Genomic DNA, 8,666 nt, shown 5'->3' with positions numbered 1-8,666 from the left:
AGAAGATCATGATTAGCTAGAATAGACCTCAACAGTAGGGACAACTCAAGTGACCCCAACCCATTTCATGTTTAAGCGCAATACGGACCCGCCTTCTGACAATGATCAGTACCTTGTCTTAGCCCAAGATGAAGACAAGCACGAGAAGGAGGATGATGGAGTGATTAGCTATTGGAGTGAAGATGGTTATGACTGGTTTTTCGACGAGGTAAATGGGGGTTTCCCTAATGAAAGGGAGCTCCTATGTGACATAACCAAAGCCATATGTGTGTGGGGACCTCTAATGAGTTTAATTGAAATAGAATTTTAAACTTCTTGAAACTTTAACCATGAGGTTTCACTTAAAGTAAATTATCCTTATATTTTTAAGGTATTTGTCAATGCCTTGTGGTGGTTCGACCACCCATCATGGTGATGCTCACGCGTGCCCGTAGAGTTGCGGGCCTAAGAGCTCAAGTGCTGTGGGGAAGGGTATGCCTCTAGGTGTGACTAGAAAATGATTCAATTTTAATGGAGTTACCAAAGGTAAGTGAAGTCGCCACCAATCATTGGGTTTTTTCTAAGGCATGATTGGTCACCTGATTTTATTTGATTTTATTACCAATCCTAGGCTAAGAAAAATGTCATTTTTCCTAATCTAATACAGACGGATAAAAAATCTTAATTCTTGAGTTTGGAAGTCTAGTTATGTGTGGAGAAGGTGTTTAGTACCCTACAACGTCTGTCCTAGGACAGTCCTTTGTTTTGGTAAAATCTTAATTTTCAGACATTGGTAACTAAAAAATCAAGCTATTGGCATTAGCTTTCAAGGCTTTAAATGAATTGGGCTTTGAGGTTTGGTTTCAGAAAGGGTGTGATCTTGATCGATGTTTCCCTAATGTGCTTGGAATCGTTGCCAAATTTTCACGACAAAAATCAAACAGCATTTTGCCTTATTTTTGTGGTGGAAATTTGGCAACGCTTCACCTTAAGTGCGTCATAGCACTCAAACACTATTCTTACCAAACTTTCAATGTGAGAATATGGCAAGGAGGTGCCATATTTTCACAGCGAAAATCTTGCAAACTTTCGTGTTTGGTGCACTTAGCGCACCGGTAGGTTTTCATGCCTATGTATACAGCGCGTTCACTCAAGTGACATGGATTGAGATAGCCACATCACGATGATCACGCACATAATATAGCATGAATATGCACCTATAACAATTGCCTTGAGTGCATACCCATACTACAAGGTCAAAAGCACTCGTGAGTAGAGGTCACTCACAGAGCCACAAGAGTCCATCATACAAAGTGCATGATCACCCATATACAGGCATTTATAGATATATATACATCATGCACAATGCTGTCACACAGAGTAGGAAAGTAAAGCAGACATTGCCAACATTCCAAGGGTATGGCCAACAAGGTATGAGAAATGTAAATCAGACATTGCCATACCCATGGAATGCGGCCCAAGCAAAGTGCAGGAAAGATAAAGGGTACAAGGAAAAGAGACCCTAATTCATGGTTCTAGAGAAAAGGCTAAGAGAAAGAGAGAAAACCACTCAGGGAGGCTAGGCCTTCTAATCTATTGAATATTTCCCATTTTTGGGCTTGCGCCTACTTGCTTGCATTTCTTGCCTTTTTTGCTCACGCCTAGGAGGTTGCGTCCTTGCTCCAAGCATCCTTGCTCCAAGTGTGTACATGCAATGACAAAGAAAACAAGCCAGCAAACAAGGAAAGAAACAATTAAAAAGAAAGCATCCAAAGGGACACACTAACAAAGAGAGCCAAATGGGGGCAAACAAGCATGTTAAGCACACGAAGGGGCAAACAAGCACGTTATTAGACAAAAACGGGTGTACTAGGAGGACAAATGTAGGTTTGGATTAGGTGTCCATAGTTCCATTGGATTGGGGTATGGACGACACAAACACACACAATGACTCATGCATGAACATGTAGACAAGCATGTAAAGATGCAAAGAGACAAGGAGAGCCAAACGGGTGGCACAAAGCAAGCAAGGAAAGAATATCATCACACGGAGCAAAAAAATAGTATGTGTCAAGTAAACTGACATCACAGAGATGTGTTCTCACAAATGGTTATACCGAAATAAGCCACAAGCAAGTGGCCCCAAATACCAATAAGCTTAAGCCCACGAAGGCATCGAGCATGGAAAAACCTAGATCTAGGTAGGCAAACATGGATATAAAGAATAAAAGCAAACATACACATGCATAAAAAAAATGATCCAAACCCTTTGATGTAGGCCTAGACCACAAGATCTTGATCTACACCCTACCTAAGGGCCAAAACGCAAGAAAAATGCATAACAAGAGAGAAAAATGCAAAGCCAAACACCAAAGATAGCATCCAACAGGTAGATCTAGACACATGAACATGATAAGAAGAACATCAATGTACAAATCTCACCATAGACATGGCAAGGAGCACATAAACATATAGATCTAAGCACAAACATAGTATTTAGACATATCCTAGCCCGCAAAGGCTAGGCCAAAATCATCAAAGCAATAAAACATGGCAAAAAGAAAGTAGAGATGCTAAGAAAGCTATAAAACATGCTAGGAAACAAGATAAAGCAAGAGATATACTATGGAAAGCAACAAAGCATGTTGTAAAGCAAGATATAGCAAATGGTGTAGATAGTAGCTAAAAAGCTACATCTACGCCCTTAAAACCTCAAATCCAAGGTCCTAAGACCAAGGAGAGAAAAAAGAGTACAAGAACACTACCTCTTGATTATTGAGAAAAGAGAAGAATCAAAGTTTTTGGATGTGTTTGGGAGAGAATTTAGAGAGGAAGATGCTCAGAAAGTGCTCCAAAATACCCAATATCTTTTTTTTTTTTTTTTTTTTTCCTGAGGGGGTTCTAGGGGTTAAATAGATGAAAAAGTGACCCTTTAGTGGCCGACGAGTTTGATGTTGACATTAGCAATCTCAGCATCCTCCCTAATTTAATTTTGTACACATATTTGAAGGTCAAACCGAACTTCGATTGAGCTGATCTTAATGTTCCTTGAAAGATATGGATGTCTAGTTTCTAGAACACTAAAGAAGTTGAAATTCATCTATCGGATCAAAAGTTATGGCCTCACGAAGTGTGCTGACTTGCTCCTATCGGTTTTCGAGATATCTCAACCGTTTTAACTCTGATTTTGACCCATGAATAGTTGTTGGAAAGGGAATTCAATAATATTTGCAATGACACTAGTCCTAACCCATTTTGACAAAAGTATCAAAATTAAGGTTTTTGGTGCCCCTTGGAGTTAACCTCAGGTCAAACTTAGTCAAACTTGATGAAAATCTCCGAGCTGCTCGAGTTTGTTGTAAAAGCATGAATTTTTTTTTTTTTTTGGTTTGATTTTGGCCAACTTTGACTTTCAGTCAATCCAAGGTTAACCAGGGGCATTTTGATCAATTTGACCTAAAATGGCACTTCGAGTGCTCCAATGGCTGAACGGGTTACACCAAGTCAGTCTAGATGTTTTCGCGGCCCCATGGAGAAAAGTTAATAATTTTGGAATTTTTAGAGTCCGGCATGCAAATCGAGGGCAAATAAAATACAGTATTTATAGTACTGATAGTGGATCACAAGATAAAAACATGCCATACGATTTATATTGTATGTTGAACCACATAGCATAACAATTCATGTATAATTGAATTTTGTGTGTGCATGCATGTGTGTATATATTATAAAGATTCTCATATGATTCTTAGGTTAATTTATTGAAAAAATGTATAAAATAAAAATAAAAGATATAACAAATATTTAAAAAAATTTCTCAAGTCGTAAGTTAGTAAAAAAAATACTGTTAAGTCCAGTGGCAGAGCTAGGATTTTACTTCAAGGGGGACAAGATTTATATACACATGTATGTACTTGCACTCAAACATATATATGTATAGACTATTTGAGACAAATATGAAATATAAAATGTCATTTATGCATATATTGAGTTATGTATTAATGTAAGAAAACTCACAAAATGATGACATATTTATTATATTTTGTTAATCTTTTAAGAATACATATATATATATATATGGGTTGAGTTTAAATTACACTTGGTGTAATAACTGTAAGTAATGTTACACCCCCAATATTTTTTAATTAGATGTGAATTTTGATAAATCCATCGCCGGATTACATTATCTTCGTATATTTTTCATGCTTACAAAATTTAAAGATAATGAGAGACAATAGTCATGTTAACAATCAATTGTTTAAATTCAAGTTTTTGTAATTTAAAAAAATGTAAAAAAAAAAAAAGATTTTCTGGATTGAATGGTAAATTACATCCAATTGGCATAAAAATTGACATGCATGTTAAGAACATATAGAACATAAAATTCAACGGTTAGATTTGTAAAATAAAAATTCAATAACAAGTTATTGGGTGATGTAACATTGCTTAGAGTTACATCAGGTGTAACATGAACCCAACATATATATATATATATATATAAGCCGTCTTCAAATTTTTTTTCTTTTTCAAAGTCAAAATTACATTTTATGAAGGAAACAATTTTTAATAGTTAGATGGAAACTAACCGTAACTTACATAAATTTATGTTACTATCTAATTATCCCAAAATTTAATTGTTTATTACAAAAAATTTTATGAAGGAAAAAAAAAATTACATTAAGAAAAGCCGTAGTCATGGGAAGATAGCCACTTGAACTTGTTTTTCACCAAAAATCGCACTTTCAATGTTTTTGAGGAATTCCCTTGATTATAATGGAATTTTTGTGATCCGAAACCACCAAAATGAAGCTTTCCAATGTATTTTTCCAATGAATCACTTCACATGCCAATTGAACGTCATTTAGATGGATTTGAACGCAAAAAAAGACCAACACTCAACGCTTAGCAAAATTTGCTAAATGTGAAATACCTTTTTGATGTTTTCCAATTGGGGCCTGTGAGGTATCATTTTAAAGAGAAATTCACACTATTTAGGGGTGTCAAATGGATGAGTTTGGAGTAATCATAATTGGATTGGTACATAAAACTTATTTAATAATTTATTGTCCATTTAACTAATTACTTCTAACCCAAACCCAACTTAACCCAATTATAATGGGTAAACTCCAACCCACCCAATTACCCAATAATCAAAATCACCAAAATGCCATAAAACTTAAAAATGACCAAAGTACCCTTAAAATCCTTTAAAATTACTCAAATACCATTTAAACCTAAAAAAGACCAAATATGCTCAAAAACCATTAAAAATTACCAAAATACTCGTGAAACCTAGAAAATGACCAAAATAACCACAAAACCTAAAACTTGACCAAAATAATGCATAAATCTAAAAAAATGACTGAAATTACCTTGAAAATTAAAAAATAACCAAAATATTCCTAAAACCTGAAAATTACCAAAATACCCCTGAAACAAAAAAAATGACCAAAATACTTCTGAAACCTAAAAATGACCAAAATACCCCCCGAAACCTAAAAATGACCAAAATACCCTAAAAACCTAAAAATTAACCAAAATACCATCTAAACCTAAAAAAAAAGACCAAAATAACCCTGTAAACCTAAGAAATGACCGAAATACCTTGTAAACCTAAAAAATGACTAAAATAACTCTAAAACAAAAAAAAAAAAAAAAAACAAAAAAAAAAAAAAAAAAAAATGACCAAAATATTTCCTAAACTTAAAAAATGGCCAAAATACCACTAAAACCTATAAAATGACCAAAATACCCCCTGAAACCTATAAACTTACACCAATTCCCCTTAATCCTATAAGATGATAAAAATATAGCCTAAACCAACAAAATGACCAAAATGCCTCCAAAATTTATAAAATGATCAAGATACCTTAAAGTCTAAAAAATGACCAAAATATCTCGAAACCTAAAAATTACTAAAATACCCCCAAAACCTAAAAAATTTCTAAAATACGTCTTAAACCTAGAAAATTACCAAAATAGCCCCAAAATATAAAAATTAAGGAAACACCCATAAAACCTAAAAAACTAACGACATTCCCTTGAAACCTAAAAAATGATTAAATACTCTTAGAACCTTTAATTTGATGAAAGTACCCTCGAAACATCCAAAATACCCCAAACCTCTATTTTAGTAATTTTAGAGGCTTCCAAGTGTATTTTGTTCATCTTATAAGTTTAGTGGTATTTTGGTCATTTTAGATGTTTTGATGGCTATTTTGGTCGTTTTAGAGGTTTAGAGTTATTTTGGTCATTTTAGAGAGTTTAGGGTATTTTTGGTAAATTTAGAGGTTTCGGGTTATTTGTGGTCATTTTAGAGGTTTTGGTTGTATTTTGGTTGATGATGTATGGAATCAGTTAGTTGAACACTTCGGCTTCGGTGGACTACAGCGCTAGCGGAGGCCTACAAAGAGAGAAAGCAGTCAAAGGGTGACCAGGGTGAGCCGGCCAAACACCCTCCGATGATGAAGTTAGTTTTTCTCTTCTAATGGAGTTTCAACTTTACTCAATGTAAAATCTCAGGAAATTCATACCTTTGCGTGGTGAAGACCGGGCCTTATATAGGGTACTCTAGGGCGGTTACTAGTTCAATAACTTCCCCCAGAATCTTGGAATTCGGATATAACTTCCTCAACGGCTACAAAAAGTTATAACCGCCGTTGGAAGTTACATGCAGTGGAGGGATTGGCGGCGATGAACGCGGGTTGATGAATCGCTACGAAGTTCGCCAAGTGTTCGCGTAGTCGTCCATGTGCTCTGCGCATGGACGACTCTTTGTTGTGTCGTTGTGTGGTCGTCTATGCATCTTGTGCATGGACGACTCTCTCGACTTGATTCCCTGGAGTGATCAATTGCCCAACATCCCAAGGACGAGATATCTGGACGAATTGAAGATGGCCTGATGTTTGGCTAACCGCAACTCTCTGGACGACCCGTCTGGACGAACCATAGATGTGATTTTTGGTTATACATCAATTGCCCCCTTGTCTAGAGCGTCGTCCAAGGACATTATGGGGATTTTATCCCATTTATGTGGCCACGTGTCACGGTTTAATTCGTTGAGCAATTAAATCGATTGCGTTTCCCCACACGATTGCCACGTGTCATTTTCTTAGTGGGTGGTGTCGCTTCGCTGACCTCACTTCTGGGCCCTATAAATTGGCACATTCTCTTTCTTGCCTTTCACCTTTCTCATAAACTTCCTTACGCTATCTCGTCCAAGAATCTCGTCTAGCGTTTCGTCCTAGTTCTCAGGTACTTCTTCTTCTTTTTAGGTTTTCGTCTTCACCTTTACTTTAGTTATGTCTTCGTCTAGTAGTACAGAGAGAGAAATAGATGAGTATCAGGACGTTTCGTCTGGAAGCTATGAGAGTGGTGAGAGTAGTACTAGTTTAAGTAACAGTTCCTCAGACGAGCAGTATTCGTCTGGGGTGCCTGGCATTTCCTTAGAAGAATTTCAGGAAATGCAACGTAGAATGGCTTCTGGGACTGGGGCTAGCTCGTCCAGAGTGCCACCCAGCCCTTCTTAGGACGAGGAGGAGGAAAACATTATATATAGCTGTGCACCTGAGGTAGCATCCACGTTGGACGCTCCTAAGTTAAAAACGTTAGTAGATAGATACCAAATTCCTACCGAGTTTAAACCTCGTCTGCCTAGGGAAGGAGAATGGTGCTGTTCACCTTCTTCTGGTTTGGGGGTTTACTCGTCTTATCTCTTAGCTGGTCTAAGGTTTCCCCTCAATTCCTTTTGTAGAGGTCTCTTCCATAGGTTAGGTATTGGTCCCAATCAACTTAATCCCAATGGTTGGAGGACGATAGTCGCCATGCAAGTGTTATGGCGTGAGGCACTGGAAGGGGACCGTCCTATAACAGTGGACGAGTTCCTGTATTGTTATAAGCCCTCAGAAATCAAACAGTCAGCTGGTTTTTACCAGTTCTCGTCCAGAGGCTCTCCTTATAGCTTAATAAAGGGCCGTAGCTCGTCTGATAGGCTCTGGAAACAAGAATTTTTTATCATTTCTGGTAACTAGGTTGGGGACCCAACAGATGTTAGTAATGCCCCCTTCCCTCCTTTTACCAGCCCCATAGGTCGCCTTCGTCCTGAGTGTATGTTTTCTTTTCATGTGATTCACTTTGTTATATTCTCTATCTTTCATTCGTCTAACCATTTTTCTTTTGTTGGTGCAGCTGTTACTCGTCCACGTTTAAACAAAACTTTCTTAGAACGAATTGATCGTGTACGTGCCTTCCCTAGAAGGACCTTCCACGATTTAGTGACTCTTAGCAGTTTAGCCACGTAGGGTCTTGGTCCAGAACCAACTGCTGAGAATTTAAGCCACGAGGAAACTACGCGTAAGAGTAAGTATCGTCCAGCTTCTTCCATTTCCATATTCATTATTAACATTGCTTATTTTTATTAACTGACTTCCTTCATTGTAGGAATATTTACAATGAGAGAGAATAGAGAAAAAACAGTAACTAGTGGGGACGAGGATGCTCCTCTACCTCCAATCGTCCAGAAGGCTACCGTCCAGCCTGGGAAGAGGAAGTCCAAGAAGATTTCAAGTTCCATGGACCTGGACGACCTTCCTAGTCGTCAAGGTCCTAAAAAATCAAAAACCACTCAGACTCCTCTTCCCAAGGTCCCCAAATTCACTCCTCCCCCCACGGTGAATTTGGACGAGTCT

The sequence above is a fragment of the Quercus suber genome, unplaced genomic scaffold (genome assembly GCF_002906115.3).
Source record: "Quercus suber isolate HL8 unplaced genomic scaffold, Cork oak 2.0 scaffold_70, whole genome shotgun sequence".
Lineage (NCBI taxonomy): Eukaryota > Viridiplantae > Streptophyta > Magnoliopsida > Fagales > Fagaceae > Quercus > Quercus suber.
This window is presented reverse-complemented; position numbering follows the sequence as displayed.